The 18,810-nt window shown below is 36.4% G+C and overlaps 1 long non-coding RNA gene across 6 annotated transcripts in view; it reads left to right on the top strand.

Moving 5' to 3' along the window:
* The window catches only part of LOC140606500 (uncharacterized), a 236,734-nt gene that overhangs the window by 24,540 nt on the left and 193,384 nt on the right, over positions 1-18,810 (top strand). Inside the window, exon 1 of one of the 6 annotated variants that reach the window (XR_012008851.1) lies at positions 18,391-18,489. The exons of the other annotated variants lie outside the window; for them this stretch is intronic. This is a non-coding gene — a long non-coding RNA (uncharacterized lncRNA). Of the gene's footprint in view, positions 1-18,390; positions 18,490-18,810 lie in introns of those variants that run through there. 6 annotated transcript variants of the gene reach the window in all.

Raw genomic sequence — 18,810 nt, 5'->3', positions numbered from 1 at the left:
CAGCTAGACCACATGTCTTAGCTTCCTTGTGGCTTCAGAGCTCATAATCTCCCTCATAACTCCTTTGAGAAGGTTTAAAAGACAGTTTTATAATTTGTGATACCTACTGATCGTCCCACCCCCATAATATCTGGATGATTTTCCCCTTATTGTCTCTATTTTATCACCTTGGGTTCTCTCTCCTGTAGCGTCTCCTCAGCAAGTGGCTTAATCTATCCCATTTGTTCACTGACTCACACCTTAGGTCTCATTTTAGTCTCCTGCACTCAACTGCACATGGGACCCTTACAAGCCCTTTCTGGTTTGGACTGCCATTTTCAGGTTGGACTACTGCAATTTCTAGGGAGCACATATGGACTATTTCAGGTTTCTCTGGATAACAGGTCATCAGAGGTCCTGAGGCTTCTCTGTACCAGTCTCTGATGGGAGAGGGATCTTGCTGCCTCCAGTGGTTTGCTTTCTGTCTCTCATATTGTGAGGTTTGTGGGAATGTTTAGTTTTTTTGTAGATGTTGTTTTGCGGTGTGGGTTTTGCTCTCTTGGTTCTGGTTTCCAATTTATGGGAAGAAGTAGAGAAATTAAAAACAGAACAAAACAACAACAAAAAAGCCCCAAAACTATACTATCACAGCTATCATCAGCACAGAATCCTGAACAAATACCACTTGTGGTATCAGGAGTGTGTACAGTATAAAGCATGGTGCATGAAGTGGTAAAGGTAGACAAATTATGGAGATAAGCAAGAATAGTAGATGGGATTATAAGAAACAGTCCACGGCCCTGGGCAGGAAATGGGAAGGAAACTGATGTATTAAGACATCTGAGCTCTAATTCTAGATTAACCGCAAACTTACATGATTTTTGGTGAGTAATCTTGTATCTTAATTTCAAGTTTTTTTTTTCATGTGTTCAATAGTTGAACATTGTTCCCATTTTGACTTAGACTTCTTATGGTTTTCATGAGAGGGACATCTACGTTATGTACTTACATTTATATGGCCAGCCATCTAGTCCTACTCAGAATTTACAGAGGTTTTCCTTAACAGAATAAAATCTAATTTATCTAGCATGCCACCCAGTATCTAGCACCAGCATTCTCCGTTACCCTGACCATCCCTAAACCTTCTCTTCTAACTATGCTGACGTTGAAATCCTCAAATGTAAACCCACAATTTGTTCACTCTGCTGCTCTTGCTCATATGTGGCTTTCTTATCTAGTTCAGACAGAAAATCTTTGACTCTGGTCTGCCAACTGAAACTTTACCTTTTCAACTTGCCAACTACTTCCCTGAGGAAGACATCATGCATTACTTAGTGAAAAGATGTTCCTCCTTCTCAGATAGAACTTTTATTGATCACACTCTGCCTTAAATTACCGCCATCTGAATATGTTTGGTGCTTCAATACAGTTCAGGCAGAGCATTGCGGAGCAGCATAAAAAAATCAACCTTAGTTTGGAGGTCAGGCCAGGTGATTTTGCCAACTCATATGCTTAACCAAGTTACTTAAATATACTCTGAAATTAACATGAGAGCAATAATATTAAATGTGTTTTGTAAATATTTAAGGTCATCTTTATTCATTTATCTCAATTCTCATGCTCATTTGCAACTGTTTGACACCATCAATTAACATGCCAAAAATACTACTTGTGAGATATATAGATATAGATTCCCAAACTGTGTATCAACTCATCTTGCCCAGTGCTAGAATTGCATAGATAGTCACCCCGTTATTCAAGGCAAATGATTAGGATGATTAGATTCTTCTTGTTCTGTCTCCAACCCTCCCAATTCCAACTCATCAGCAAGCACAGTTTCTCTAGCTCCTAATTAGATCTTCCTTTCTACTCCTGGGATGCTAGCATCTTGCATTGGGCAAAGACAGCCTCCTACTTTTGGTTCCCAACAGTCTACATCCTAGCCAGTTGAACAACCAAAGTTACCTTTAAATAAATAAATGATATCACATAACCCTCTTTCCCGAAAACCATCTAGTCATGTTTCTCTACTTTTTGAGTTTAACCTTCTCTCTTACCACATCCTACAATGCCCTGCAGAATCTGTGCCCTGTACCCTCTGAGCCCACCTACTATCTGTATTCTGTTTTTCCATCTGTATTCTGCTTTAGCCACCATGGCCATATTGTCATCTCTCAAAAACTTCAGGATTGTTCTTATTTCAGAGCTGTTTATTTTGCCTACAGCACTCATTCTCAGGTTTCCTTGTTGCAGACCATATTATCAGGCAGATCTCTGCTAATTTAATTAACTTCAGCAAACATGTATCATACCATGTATATACAGTATATGCTATCCATGCTACATTATGCCAGACACATTTGTCTAAAGGACATCAATAATTGACAAGATCCTATCATCATGGAGGTTTCAGTGGGAGAAATAACAATTGAATATCACAAAACAATGGCAAACTTGAAACTGAAACCATTATAGTTTCTTTTAAGGAAAGGAAACTGTTTTTGAATCTCAAACCAAAAGCATTATCCCTGAAGTAATATTAACAATTGGAACAGGTGCAACTCCAACTTAATATCTGTCACAGGTGAGTGAGAAGAAGATAACAAATGTTTCATTTTATGAGACATCATCCGGATTTCAGCTGTATCTGTCGCTCATCCTGGGCCTAGGGTCATATTACAGCATATAGCATACTCATTACCAAATTTAAACTTTTGTTTATGCCATTTTCGATGCTTGGAATTCTATGCTTATCCTTCTATATTCCAAATTCCTTCAGATATTTCTAAAATGTTTTTAAGGTATTAACTGCTCATTGTTAGATTCTTCTACAAGCCTTTATCACTTGTTATCCAATTTATCATATAACATATTTTTATTTACTTTTCCTTTTATTAGGCAACATATAACCAGATGTAAGGGATGAACTTAAATTTATTTTTATGCAGTGAAAAAAATATGTATATATATATATATATATATTTAACATATATATATTATATATACACATATATATTTTAAACAAGGGACAGGCAAAGGGAGAGGGAGAATCTTAAGGAGGCTCCACACCCATGCTCAGCCTGGAGCCTGATGCAGGCCTTAATCTCATGACCCTGAGATCACAACCTAAGCTAAATCAAGAGTCAGATGCTTAACCAACTGAGCCACCAGGCATCCCTAAAGTGTCTTAATGATAAATGACAGAAAATAAAAATTGAGTGTTAGAAAATTCACCCTCCCATGTCATTCAAAAATTAGAAGTAGAGGCATGAACAGGATATTTTTCTCATTTATCTTTAAAAGACAGCTATTGTCTGATTTTCAAAGTATTTATGCTACATGTATATGAATCATTTTTAAAAATCTCATGAAACATCTTGATGTTTCTAATTATCTGAATTTTGTACATCAGCTAACTATAATCCATCCATACTAAAAAGGTTTGAGGCAGGATTTCTGCCTTATATATTATATATGTTATCATTATGGCATACAAATATATGCCATATTATATATACTGAACATATAATCAGCACATATATATATGTATATTCAATATATATTATCATTATATACCTAATGTGTACCCATTGGCAGGGTGCCTGAGTGGCTCAGTAGTTAACCATCTGCCCTCACAAAAAGAAAAAAAAAAAAAAAAAGCATCTGCCTTCAGCTCAGGTCAGGTTCCAGGGTCCAGGGTTCAAGCCCCACATTGGACTCCCTGTTTTGCAGGGAGTCTGCTTTTCCCTCTCTCTCTGCTACTTCCTTGCTTGTGCTCTCTCTGTGTCAAACAAATAAATAAGATCTTTAAAAAAAATGTGCACCCATTGGCTGGGACAATAATTAAAGTCTGTTTGAATATGCTTTGCTTATTGCACTGCTGGGGATTTACCCCAAAGATACAGATGCAATGAAACGCCGGGACACCTGCACCCCGATGTTTATAGCAGCAATGTCCACAATAGCCAAACTGTGGAAGGAGCCTTGGTGTTCATCGAAAGATGAATGGATAAAGAAGATGTGGTTTATGTATACAATGGAATATTACTCAGCTATTAGAAATGACAAACACCCACCATTTGCTTCGAGGTGGATGGAACTGGAGGGTATTATGCTGAGTGAAATAAGTCAATCGGAGAAGGACAAACATTATATGGTCTCATTCATTTGGGGAATATAAAAAATAGTGAAAGAGAATAAAGGGGAAAGGAGAAAAATGAGTGGGAAATATCAGAAAGGGAGAACATGAGAGACTCCTAACTCTGGGAAAAGAACAAGGGGTGGTGGAAAGGGAGGTGGCGGGGGGGTAGGAGTGACTGGGTGATGGGCACTGAGGGGGGAACTTGATGGGATGAGCCCTGGGTGTTATGCTATATGTTGGCAAATTGAACTCCAATTAAAAAATATGTAAAAAAATAAAAATAAAAATAAATATGCTTTGCTTTAAACAGTAGCTATAGTTAAATGAGAAGAAAAAAGGGCCACATTATTTATCTACTGAGTAAAATCTTCTTGCATAAATTGCCCCCAAATATGTTCTCATGTTTGCAAAATGGGTCCCCAAGAGGTAATTAGTTCCTTTTAAAGAATAGAAATGTATTTAGTAAAGATGATATAAATAAGAATAAATGTGAGGGAACGGTGAGGAGGACTCTAAATTTACTGAAAAACAAACAGAAATCCAAAGAAGCAATATACAGAAAATGAGATCAATCTCAAAGTTTAAGGGAAGGATCAACAGATCAACAGATAAAAGTTTCTGCGGTTGTGGGAAGAGCCTGCAAACAGCAACAACTTTACATATTGGTATGTTAGACATCTTGGAAGTGATGAGAAAGAGTTTTAACAGTAAGGGCTTTCAAACCTGATCAGACTAGTGGAAATTTTGGCTAAAGCTGAGCTAGTAAGTTTGAGCTATAGTTCTCTTAGCTTTACAAATTAGAATGGTGAGTGGTAGCTGGCTGGCTCAGTCAGCTAAGTGCCCAACTCTTGATTTTGGCTCAGGTCATGATCTTCAGGGTGCTAGGATCAAGCTCCACATTCAGGCTCTGTGCTCAATATGGAGTCTGTTTGGGATTTTCTTTCCTGCTCTTCCTCCCCTCCCCCTGTTCCCTATCTCTCCCTTTCTCTCTCAAATAAATAAATAAATCTTTAAAAAAAAATAACAACGGTGATACTATCTTGCACTGTTTGTATGAGAATTAAACAAGACAATGTATATTTTTGGCACATATTCATTATATCTATGCAAAATAGTTACCCTTTTTAAAATGGTATTTATGGGTTAAATAGGTGGTGGGTATTAAGGAGGGCACTTTCATGATGAGCACTGGGTGTTGTATGTAAGTAATGAATCACTAAATTCTACACCTGAAACTAATATTACTCTGCATGTTAACTAACTAGAATTTAAATAAAAACTTTAAAAGGAAGAAAAAGGTATTTATTACCCACTAGACTCTATTGTGAGTATTTCATGCATATTTAATACCAATCCCATGAGAGAGAAACTATTAATAACATTTTACAGGTGAGGAAACTGAGTCACAGAGACTAACCCAATATCACAGATCTTATAAACACTTTTGCCAGCATTCAGGTAAGCAGGTGTGGCTCTCCTGTTTGTGCTGCTAACCTTGGGCTATACTGCTTCTCAAGTTACATTGACTCCCACCTATTTCCCCTTAAAAAGTTTCACCAAAGAAGACATACAGATAGCCAAAAGACAAATGAAAATATGCTCAACTTTACTTGGCATTAGGGAAATACAAATCAAAACCACAATGAGGTACCACCTCACACTAGTCAGAATGGTTAAAATTAACAACTTAGGAAACAACAGATGATGGCAAGGATGCACAGAAAGAGAAACCCTCTTACACCATTGGTAGGACTACGAGCTGGTGCAGCCATTCTGGAAAACAGTATAAAGGTTCCTCAAAAAGTTAACAATAGAGCTAACCCAAAATCCAGCAGTTGCACTACTGGGTTATCCAAAGGATACAAAGATAGTGATTCAAAGGGGCACATGCACCCCAGTGTTTACAGCAGCAATGTCCACAATTAGCCAAAATGTGGAAAGAGTCCAGATGTCCACCGACAGATTAATGAATAAAGAAGATGTGGTATAAATATATACAATGGAATATTACTTAACAAACAAAGAGAATGAAATCTTGCCTTTTGCAATGACATGGATGGCACTAGAGGGTATTATGCTAAGCAAAATAACTCAGAGAAAGACAAACAGCATGTGATTTTACTTATATGTGGAATTTAAGAAACAAAACAGGTGAACATAGGGAAAGGGAAGGAAAAATAAAATAAGATGAAAATAGAGAGGGAAGCAAACCATAAGAGACACTGAATTCTAAGAAACAAACAGGGTTGCTGGAGGGGAGGGGAGTTGGGGGGATGGGGTAATTGAGTAATGGGCATTAAGGAGGGCACTTGATGTAGTGAGCACTGGGTGTTATATGCAAATGATGAATCATTAAATTCTACCCCTGTAACTAATAATACAGTATATGTTAGCTAAATTGAATTTAAATAAAGGATAAAAAAATAATTTGTTGACAGAAATAATTTAATGGTCTCTAATTAATTCTGTATCTTCAGTTTAAAATCTTACTATATCTACTTTAAATTTTTTCCATAGTGCTCCCTCTGAGTATTCACAGTAAATATTATTGAAATGTGTCTAATAAAGTTAGTTTTCCCAGAAATCCTGAATCAATATCAGTTTTACAGTGTTCTTTCTATCAGGCTGTGGGATGAACATGTAATTCCTGACTAGCACTATTTCTACCCCACTTATTGGTCAAGAGGCACCTGTGAGCTTAACTTTATAGCACTAGACTTAGAACTATAACTAGTAAATGAGTAAACTATGTGAATGACTCAGCATATTTATTTTTTTTTAAGATTTTATTTATTCATTCATGAGAGACACACAGGGAGGCAGAGACATAGGCAGAGGGAGAAGCAGGCTCCCTCTGGGAAGCCTAATGTGGCACTCGATTCCAGAACCCCGGGATCACACCCTGAGCCAAAGGCAGACACTCAGCCACTGAGTCATCCAGGTGCCATGATTCAGCGCATTTAAAAATGTTTATGACCTCAAAAAAAAAAAAAGTTTAAGACCTATTTTACTGTTCATTCATATGTGAAAAAACAATTTACAAACTTAAAAATACTAATTTGAAGAGGACTGGTTTTGGGAGGTTTTTTTTTTTTTAAAAGATTTTATTTATTTATGAGAAACACAGAGAGAGGCAGAGACATAGGCAGAGTGAGAAGCAGGCTCCCTGCAGGGACCCTGATGTGGGACTCGATCCTAGGACTCCTGGATCATGCCCTGGGCCGAAGGCAGGTGCTAAACCTCTGAGCCACCCAGGCATCCCGGGAGGTTTTTTTCCCCATTTTTCTTTCTTATGTTGTTTTTTACATTAAGGACATCTTTCTAAGTGAACAGAGTTCTAACTTCTGGAGATATGGAGAACAGAGCACTAGTTTCAATTTTACATTGTTACAAAAAAATAAGGAAAGCTCGTTTATTATTTGTGTGTGTTTTATAAGCACAGCTGGAGGTTTCTCCTTACCAATTAGTAGCTGCAGTGTCTCTATGCATACAGATGGTAGGAAAACAAATAAATAAATATGGGAAGGTTCCAGTGCTGACAGACTGGAAGCATGCCTGCAATAGGATACTATGCTGCTTCCATTTCCCATCATTGTAGTTCAAATCAGCAAATATATTTTGAGCATCATTATCAGGGAGTAGAAAAGCAGATCTGAAGAAAGAACGTAGATTAAGTAGCAGCTAGAAAATGTAAGAAGATGCCATGCAACATTAGTGTTTTCAGCAAATATAATTGAGCCACTACTTGTCCCAGGCACTATTCTAGGTCCCAGTAAAGTCCCTAATCCCAAAGACCCTACATTCTAGTAGGAAAGAAGAATAGCATACCTTTCACGAATAAATAAATGGGATAATCACAGATGGTAATACATGCTCTATAGACAAAAGAACAGGGTGAGGGAAGAAATAGAAATGATAATTATGTAGCTAGTTATAGCATTATGGATATTTCCAACATCTTACATGATCTGTAACTTACAAGTTAAGTTGCTCTTCTACTTCTCCTTTCCCCCTGATTCCCCACCCTCTCCACATCCACCACCTCTTTACTCATCTCCAATGACAGGGCTCCTTGCTATTCTTCAAACTCATCAGGCTCTCTCCCAAATTGGAATCTTCCACTAGCTCCCCTTGAACTCACATTCTCTATCTCTGGACTTGAGACTTCCTCATCTCCTCTCCATCTGTGCTCAAATGTCAGCTTCTCAGTGAGATAATTCTGACCACCGAGTTACTCCAACCTCCTTACTCTGGCTATGTTTTCTTATTTTTATATGACTTATCACTTTCTAAAATCCCATCTAATTTACTTATTTATTGTGTTTACTGTTTATCTTTCTTATCCCCTTATTCCCATAAGAATATAAGCTAGACCAAAAAAAAGAAAGAAAGAAAGAATATAAACTAGACAGGGCAGGGATCTTTGTCTATTTTATTCACTAATATATCCCCAATATATAGAATTGTGTCTGGCCTATAGTAGCCTTTCAATTAGCTTCAGGAGGTAAAAATAACCACTTAGTAACCATACAAAAAAATGAGCTCCAAAATGGAGTGAGTGGAACAGAAGACATATAACCAAGAACTAATTAAAAACATGGGTACTGGAACCGAGAATGGTCATGACTATGATCAAGGTATGGTTTTGCTTAGAATTAAATGGGACTCTAGTTCAGAATGAAAGTGCAAAATAAGGAGTACATGAAAACATGCTTGGAATGAAGAAAATTATGATATTTGAAAATGCATATGCATGTGGAACAGCAGATGCACAGAAGGCCCACTGTAAACCAACCAAAAGAGAAAATACTATGTAGCTTTGCTTTTGCACAAGGACTACATGTGTCTGTTGAATATAGAACAGGCAGTGTCGATTGAAAAAGTATGTAACTGGGCCAAACAGTAATAATATGGTCATGGCGCAACTAGAAAACTTATCAATGAGAATATAGGAGTTTGAACTGCCATATAATGGAATGTCTTCAGAGTGACATTAAGTGACCTAAACATTATCCTGCAAAAAATTGAGAATTAACTGTTTTGAGGGGTGTATTCATGTGATAGAATCACAGCCACCAGTGGCACTTCATCCACCTGTCTATCCATCTACTCATTAATTCAAGTAAAATATATTCTGAGGACCTGATATATTATTTAATACCATTTTAGACATTGTAGATACAAAAATGACTATTACATAGACTCTATCTACATTGAGGGGGCTCACATTCACTTGTGAGCTCACAGGTGTATAAAAAAGAATTTCTGTGAGTAGAGAATCAAATAGAACTTCGATGAATGTACAGAAGAACAGTGAGCATTTTTGTGTTGTTTGGGGAGGGTGCTTTATAATGAGGGGTCACAACTGAACTGGCTATTAAAGGCTAAAATAACACCTTAAGTGGAAAACAGAAAATGTATGTAGAAAGAATAGCATGTGAAAATAAATTAAGGTGTGCGAGTGCATGACACATTCTCAGAAGAAGTAATCCATCACATTAGAGGAAAAACATAGAAGGTGTTATGGGCTGGATTGTGTCTAAGAAAGAGGTTGTTGAAATTATATAGGTAAGAGCCAATGAGGGACTAAAATAGGGAGCAGTAGTTAGAATCAGAATGTGTAAAGAGATTAAGGGGATAAAATCTATAAGATATAAATATTGATTAGATATGAAAGGGAAGGCAAGGGAGGCATCTCTTGTGGGGACTGGGAGGATGGGGTACCACATCCATGGAAAGGGAATAGCCATGGTCTGCAGGTAGGAGAAAGAAATCAATTTTAGTCAATGTTGAGGTCAAAACACATATGGGAAAGTTGCGGGCTTGTGGGCATTCTTTGGTGAGTTTTGAACTAGACAAAAACATGAGAAAATTAAAATTGTATGAATAATATTCTTTGTGTGATATGAAGGATCAAAAGCAGAGGGTAGAGATTAAAGTTGTATGGAGGAGGGAATGAACGCAGGGACAAGGGGGAGGATTAATTCTGATACCCTTGAAGTGGTTCAGGTATGAGGTCATGAGCTCCCAATAACTAAGAAGAAGCAATAATGACTCCTTGCAAGGAAATAGGAAGTGTTCTTTTTGTCTGAAATAGAAAGTATGCTGAAAGCAGTATAGAAAAGAGACTGTTTTATAGTAGAGCTCACCTGGCCATGACCTTCTAAGCAATACATTTTATTTATGTTTCTGAAGAATGTTTATTATGTAAATAAATATCAAAATGCTAAGAAGAATTAGCTTTCATATTTCCTTCTAATGCAAAAAAGTATGAATTCTAAAAAAAAGTATTGATACACATAAAGATAAAATAACTGTCTAAAATTCCTTAAATGATGAAGAGTAGAATGCAAAATAAGGGAGACTTGACCCATGTCACTTACTCCTCTAATGTGATATTTATAACGGGAAAAAAAAATTAATGTACCAGAATGCTTCAAAAGAAGTACTATTAACATATTTCCCTGAGAAAGAAAAACAGAAACTAAAGCAAAACCAACAAATACTTTGTGGGATTTATGTTTAAAAATATTATTGTATTATCATACTTGTCCCTGATACTGAAATTTCATTGTAACTGAAATAACTTCACAAGCTTAAAGCAAAAGCATAAACAAAATATAAACAAACAAAAACATATACCATGTGAGAAAGAATGAAGAATAGTAAATAGAAAAGAACTTGAAGTTTGAGTCAGAAGACCTGAATGCAAAACCTACTTTTATCAGTGACCAGCTGTGCGATTTGGGGAAACTTCTATCACTGAGCTTTGTCACAGGTGGAAGGTAAGCTAGAGATTTGCCACTACACTACTGAGTTCACAAAGGTAGGCTGTAAAGGATAAAGACCCAAACGAGTGTGGTGATAAATTCTAATTATTCCCCCAATTTTTCGTATCTGCCTGGATCCATGCCTATTGATAGTAACCTCCTACACTGACTCAGGGCTTGTTCTCTATGATTTTCTTTAGCTGGTATAGGTTTTCAGCAAATCTGACATAAGCAGAAGCTGGAAAAATAACTTGCATATTGTTGTTTCCATTCTTCTACTCTTGCCACCACGATGGGAATGTGCGCAAACCAGCTCAAAGGAGGGGTGTGAGAAAGACACATGGAGAAACATCAAGGCAGTCCTTATCCATCCCACAGGCAGCCAACCTTAAACAAACAAGGAAGCATAGCCAATACCAGCAGGGCCACCTTAAAGACTCTCAGGTGACTGCAGACTATGAGCGTTCTCAGCCAAAAGTAGGGAGACCACCCGCTAACCCACGTAATCAATATGAAACAACGATTTCTCCCAGCAACTACATTTCTTGGTAGTTTGCTACCCAGTATTTCTGTGATAATAGCTAATGTATAGAGTAAGAAAGGGAGAATATTCAGGAAGGACGGAAGAAATGATGGCTGTAATGAGGCATAAATGGGGAAGAAATCCTAAGGTTCATAGCATATAATGAACTCCTGAAAGCTCAGAAAACTTAACCCCTCATCTTGCTTATTTTCTATAGAAAAGAAATGACTACTAAGATCATAACCAGCCACACTAGCAGAGCAGAGAGACTGCCCAGATTTAGGCATCAGGATGGAAAGATGGCCCTTCACATGTTCTTTCTATAAGCAAGCTAATGCTGTATCTTTGGAATGCTCTAATAAGTAATTATTAAATGTAGCACGTATCCTAGTTGCTTTTTTTAAGCTTCCACTGAAACAATACATGTTATATACACTCAAACAGCTAGACAACACACTTCTCATCAGCTAGACCAATAACATGTTTTCAGTGTGTTTTACAAATTATCAGGCTAGAATTCTAAATGTGGTTTAATTATTACATAAGGTCTAAAAGTTAGATGGACGTATTTTCATACAGAGCATGACAGAGCTTAATAGAGACTATCTCTGAAAGAACTTCTAAATGATTTTTTTTAAGTAAGAAATATTCTAAATACAGAAGATTGGAAGGAAATGCCCAAATAATTATTTTTTTTAATTTTTCATATATAATTATTTGTCTTGTGCAAATAAATTGGCAAATAATTTTGTAATTCAAAATAAGCACTGGATATGAATGATACAATACATAACCAACATGGTGATATTAAGATAGAGCAGCTATGAAATATCAGATAAAAAATAATGTAGCAAGTAGAACACAGAGATTATAATTAAAGCTAAGATATGTTTGATCATTGAATATGAAGGGCAAAGGGAGATGGTTCAGAAAAGGAAAACAGAGAAACCAAGGAGAAGTATGATAATTAAAAATACTAGATAATAGCGAAATCTAAGTATATTAATAGTCACCCTAAATATACATGCATCAAAGGTACTCATTGAAAGAGTGTCAAATAAGATATAAAACAATCAACTCCAAGATATTTATGAATTAGAGGCAGAATATATAATGACTCAAAAAGTTTGAGATTAAATAATACACTGGAAAAGCACTAACTAAGGGACAGCTGGTTTGCAATACTAATACAAAGTCTTAAAGACATTATGAAAGAAGAAATAGTCCTACTAAGGACAAAATGGTAGGATAACTCACAATAAGGGCATAAATCTTTGACAGAGTCTTTAACAGCTGAAATTAAAAATTAAAAACAAAACCCAAAATTACAAGTAAATTTTAATGAATCTGGATTCAGAGAGATTTTTAGCATCCCTCTCTCAGAAACTGAACTCAATTTTAATAATAAGTAGTAGTTTGATTTTGAAGACATATATAATCTGATGCTTGACAATTAGATGATACATCTCTATTGATTGATCAATCTGAGAGATCCTATTCCATTCAAGTACACATAGAAGTTTTATCAGAATTAACTCACTTAAATAAAATGGATGATGCCTTAGAAAGATAATTAGCTGATAAAAACTGACTCAAGAGGAAAAGGAAAATCAGTAGACCTCTAAGCATTAAAGAATTGAGATGCATTAATATTTACTACCACTTCCCTCTTCACACATGTAAGCATCAGCCACAAATTGTTTTACAGGAAATATTTACCAAAACCTCAAGAATCTGATAACCTTCATCCTACACAATTGTTCTAAAGGCTAGAAGCAGAAGAAATAATTCTATACAAACTATACACTTTATGTGAGATACTCTATATACTTTTTTATATACCAAGACTCACATAACTAGTATAACTTAATATAAAAAGTGGACATGAAGACTAAAAGCAAGTAATATTGTAGACCAATTTTACTTGCAAACAAAATGCAAATATCCTATGTAAAATTTTATCTAACTAAATCACAATGACATAAAGGTTATTCTAAGATCACAAGAATGTTATTTTTACTACAATTCCTAGGATCATGACCCCAAACTACCAACATGAAGGAGATATTGTAAACAGACATGGTAGTATTAGACCTTATTCTTTATATGATCCTATCAACTGCTTCTTGTGTAATAATTTGGAAGAGTTTGTCAGTAGGGATCGGTTTTAATGATTACAACTTACTATTCTATAGCTTTTGGGAATATGTATATACACACACACGTATATATGTATACATACATATAGATATATATGTATATAAAATTTATCCTCAAACCAATCTGTAGTGAAACAAAGAAATTGAGGATTTGGAAAATTCACTGAAAATGAGGAGAATAGTTTTAATGGATTGCTTCATGTCAATTATCCAGCAGAATGACCTTGAAGTGCTTGACTCAGATTTCAGATTTACATTTTTCCCTTTAACATCCCCACCCATTCACATCTTGGGTGGTTTCAGATAATGCAATGTCAATGTGTGTTACAGTTTCATGAATACACATTAAGACATATTTACTAAAGTACAGTTCTAGAGGCAGAGCTTCAATAATAAGGACATTATACCTTCAATGTTATGAATATGCTAATTCTGCTATAAAAAATCAAGCAAGGAAACCTAATTTTATGTTTAAAAATAAATGTGCAAAACAAATCTGTTGAAACACATAAATACAACTGGATAACTAGGAGAATATTTTGCATAGTAAGGATACCTCCTGAGACTGAGGTTCGTATTATAAAATTCATACTATAAATTCCAGGTACCACACTGCATTAAGGGACTTCAAGAAGAAGGTCAGGTTATGAGTTTTAGGGCAATGTACATTAATCCCTGCTCTGCTTACTTCACTGTTACATTGTGAATATCACCTGATATTGTGTCACCAAAAAAAATTCCTCATGTTTTGTTTCTGCTCTTTAACCTTTCTCTGAATGAAGAGAAACTCGGGCAGTGTAGTAACTCAGTTATTATACATGAAATAGTCTGTTTAAGTGATGACATATTTGAAGTAATATATGAAGTCATGGATACACTCACATTGTGGCATGCTAGAGGTAAAATGATATAAAAGTTATTTTGTGACTACATATACTCATGTTACAATTCATGCTCCTGACTCTGGATCCATGTAATAGGGATGTTCTTGGCACACTGGTCAGTCATAGTGTTTATTAAGTCATCAATCACATAGTATGTAGCTAATTTTTTTCTCTGAATGTTAAGGCATATGAGGACTTATTATGACTCTTGTTTTCTGCATTCTGGTCATAAGCAATTACTTAGTTTCCCTCTCTACCTTTTTTCTTATATATATGTACATATTACATTCCTCAAAGGGCTTTATTCTATGATTGGATATATGTCTAGTTCTTGCAGTGAATTGTGAGTATAAGTGCTAGATCTCACCCTCAGATCAGACGTATCTGGTAGACTTTTCCCATGCTTTCATCCCCATCTGCTAACTAAATTTCTTTAGAGTCAGAAGATGATGGAACCATAGGATGAAAGCAGTCTTATCCTTGATTCATTATTTGGAGGTGAGATACTTATAGGACATTTACCCAGTAGAGCTCAACAATCTACCTATGACTACAAAGTGAGCAATAAATAAATATTTTTTTGTGCTAAGACTATGATATTTTTTTGTTACTTAGTACAGAAAATTACCCATTTACTAATCTCCCTTCCTCTCTTCCTTCCTCTCACTTTCAACTCATGTTTATTGAACACCCACTAGTACACATTATAAACAGAGATATGCATTATAATCAGAGACAGAGATGAGAGTCTCAGGTTCTGTCTTCAGGCAGCTCCAAGTAGCATTAAATAATGGTGAAGAAACCAAAAATTACACTTCATTTTGATGAATGCTGTTACAGAGTTATCCCTAAGGATGTTGGCACACTTGAGGGGATGCTGCCTCACAAAAGTGATGCTTAATTAGAATGTTAAAAGGCAGGGATGATTTATCCAGAAGAAAGGAGAAGAAAGGCATCCCAAGCCCAAAAAGAGCAAGTATTCCTCAGAGTTCCCACCAGTATATCTTGGGATTTTCTTTTCTTCTGGATATTTGCTCAAGACTACAACCTAGTAGTCATTCCAGATCACTATTACCTTCTATCCCCCATAGCCAATGGATCACCCAGTCCTGCTGTTCCATCTTCTTAATGCCTATTGGACCCATTTCTTCCCATTCAATCTTCTGAGAACTTAGTATGGATGATGTACATCTCTCATCTTAAAGGTTTTGTAATTGTTCTTTAAAATTCCACTTTGGGCAGCCCCGGTGGCCCAGTGGTTTAGTGCCACCTTCAACCTGGGCCTGATCCTGGAGACCCAGGATCGAGTCCCGCATTGGGCTCCCTGCATAGAACCTACTTCTCCCTCTGCCTGTGTCTTTGCCTCTCTCTCTCTCTCTCTCTCTTTCTCTGTGCGTCTCATGAATAAATAAAATCTTAAAAAAAAATAAAATAAAATTCCACTTTATCACTTTCCAACAGTGTTCCATACAATAGTCAAAGCTGTCTTACTAAAATTCAAAGATGCCCATATCTCTTCCATAGTTACAACTTTTAAATGACTTCCCATTGCCTTAGGGGAGAAAATCCAAACTCTTCAGGTATGTAAGTATGCTTATGCTGTGATCTCAGCTCAATTTGCTGACATCATCTTACCACATGCCATCACACGATGTGCTCTCTTGTTAAACCCATTCTCTGTGCTTAAGCCTAAAATGGCATCTCTACACCAAAGTATTCTATAACTTCTGTATGTAACTGATGACAAACAAAATGCAAGCTATACAGCTTTAAAGTGGATGATGTACAAGAGGTGCCTGGACAAAGGAAAATGCATTCTATTGAGAGCTATGCTATGAAAAGCCTCTTAAGCTAAATTAAAGAATCCAGACATCCACAGACTTCAAACAATCCCTGGGACTTGTATCCATGTCAGCGCTAATCCCATATAAGTTGCTGATTGTTAGGAGACAACCTTGTCACAAAGCATTCTTCTTGGAGCTCTTGGTTCAGGTATCTTCATGCCATGTCTTTGGAGTCTGGGTTTTTGTTGTTACTTTCAGATCCTGAAAGAAGTTTGTGCTTACTTTTCCCCAGCTCCCTCTTATTTTCTTCTCTCTCTAAGAGAAATAGTTCTCTCTCTAAGAAAATAGTTCCAGCTGCCAACAAATTAGTTGAGGTCTAAGATATCGACTGGACTTTCTTGGCAAGAAGGCAACATTGCTTTGGGTTTAAAAGTACTCTGCTCTCCTAGCCCATCTCTTGGTTTCTACACTTGATCTTAGCCAAAAGGCCGAGAAGCAATCATTTCTTGGTTTCTCATCTCATCTTTGGATGTACTGAGTTGACCAGAGTCTACTCCAAAAACCTTGTTGACTTAGCCCTTTCCTACCTTGGTTTATTTTCTCCATGTTGCTAGTCAGAGGACTAAGATTTCATGTGGGATGAGGTGTTGGAGGATAATACAAGTATTTTGTGGTTTTGAGGTTATTTTTTGGGGGAATGCTGGTCTTGACCTAGTTTTAAGGTAAGTCCAAAGCCTGGTTAGTTCCCCTTCTTGGACATCTGATTATGTCCATTCTTCAACTATGTCCCTTATGGGGGTTCTTGTGTTCCAAGGCTGCATGGGAATCCACCCTAATCACTGTAGGGCCAGGTACAAGACAACTAGGAACCACCTTCTATGGCCTGGAGCCTGTAAAATTATTCAAATTAGATAATCCATGAGGAGTTCATGAAACCTAGCCAACCCCACCTGGGTTGCCATACAGAAACTGCCTCCTATAGCTCCAGCTTGCTGTTTGCTTGTTTCCCACTGCATCCCCCTGTATGGTTGTCCTAGAAGCCTTTCCCTGTTCAGAACCGTAAGTAGCAAAGAGTTCTGACTTTCATCTATTGGACTATCATTGTGCCATCAACAAATAAATAAATAAATCTTATGAAACATATGATAATAGGAAAGTATGCTTTTCTTAATTAGAAGATTAATGTTCTTTTTTCTTAAATATTGTATGTATGTATTTATTTATTTATTTATTTATTTATTTATTTATTTATTTATTTGAGTGGGGGTAAGCAGAGGGTGAGGGAGAAGTGGACTCCCTGCTGATCAGGGATCAGGATGTGGGGCTCGATCCCAGGATCCTGAGAACATGACCTGAGCTGAAGTCAGAGACTTAACTAACTGAGCCACCCAGGTGTCCCTCCAAGATTAATGTTGTAAACCGATTTTTACTAAAGCTCTGCATAAGGTGTTCCTGAGGACTGCTCAGGTTTGCCGAAACACTTACGCTTTGTTTCTCATATGACTTCCCTTTCATATGGTTCTTGCAGTAATCCCACCAGGGATTAAAAACAAAGTCACTATACACTGCAGGAAGGGATACCAATTTTTCTGTGTCCTTAATCACAAGTGTTATCAAATTATTATCAATTCACCCTATGTCTTGGCATATTAGTGTAGGGTTTGTAAGCTGACAAGCATATGCACAAGCACAGAGATTTGGGGACAAAGTGAGACGTGGAGAGTTTCAGGTTCTTCTGTAACACTAGTAGTTAGCATCAATGATATGGTACAGTTAGACATTTTGTTTTTAAAATTTTGTATCTCTTTGTTCAGTTGGAACTAAAGGATTTCTAGGGGAAGGAAGGTTCTGTTTTAACAGCATAATAGGTGGATAAATACAAGTAGGCTACCAATGAAGTACATAAGATTAGGCAAAGCCTAGGAAAATTAAGACAGTATTTTGTAGGTAACTAATCAAAGTTCATACTGTTTTTTTTTTCAAGGCTATAAGAGAATTCTGGAAACATTTATTTAGGTTAAGAAAGCACTGAGCTTCTGCAACTCAAACCATCACTGGATTGAAAATATCTCCCAATACAGTAAAATTGTTTAAATTATGGGTAATGAGCAAATAATCGAATAGACTTTTATAATATTCTGGGTTCTAGAGGATAGTATCCTGTACATAGATAGATGACTGAGAGGAAAATTCCTCACCTGTACCATCAGAAAATGCTCCAGAGAAGAATTAAAGTAATTTCTAAGGCAGTAAGTGGTTTACTTTTAATTATAGCTTAAAATGTCATTCAGCATGGGTCTGGAAAAGGAATTCAACTATGCAGTACATGAGGTCTAAAGATTAGAGGCTGAGTGGAAAATTCTAGAGGGTCCTGAGGAGCCAATTTTTATCCTGAAAGGTAATTTTTCTAGTATGGTATTTAACATACGGAAGCAAAACAAAACAAAACAAAACAAAAAACTACAGAGAGGAAATTCAGTGAAAGTCTTTTCAGTGTTTGCCATTGTTTGTTGCTCTTTAAGCAAATATTTATTAAGCTTTATTTTTATAGTGTATCTCATTTGAAAGTA

Source organism: Canis lupus, chromosome 16 (genome assembly GCF_048164855.1).
Source record: "Canis lupus baileyi chromosome 16, mCanLup2.hap1, whole genome shotgun sequence".
NCBI lineage: Eukaryota > Metazoa > Chordata > Mammalia > Carnivora > Canidae > Canis > Canis lupus.
This window is presented reverse-complemented; position numbering and strand designations above follow the sequence as displayed.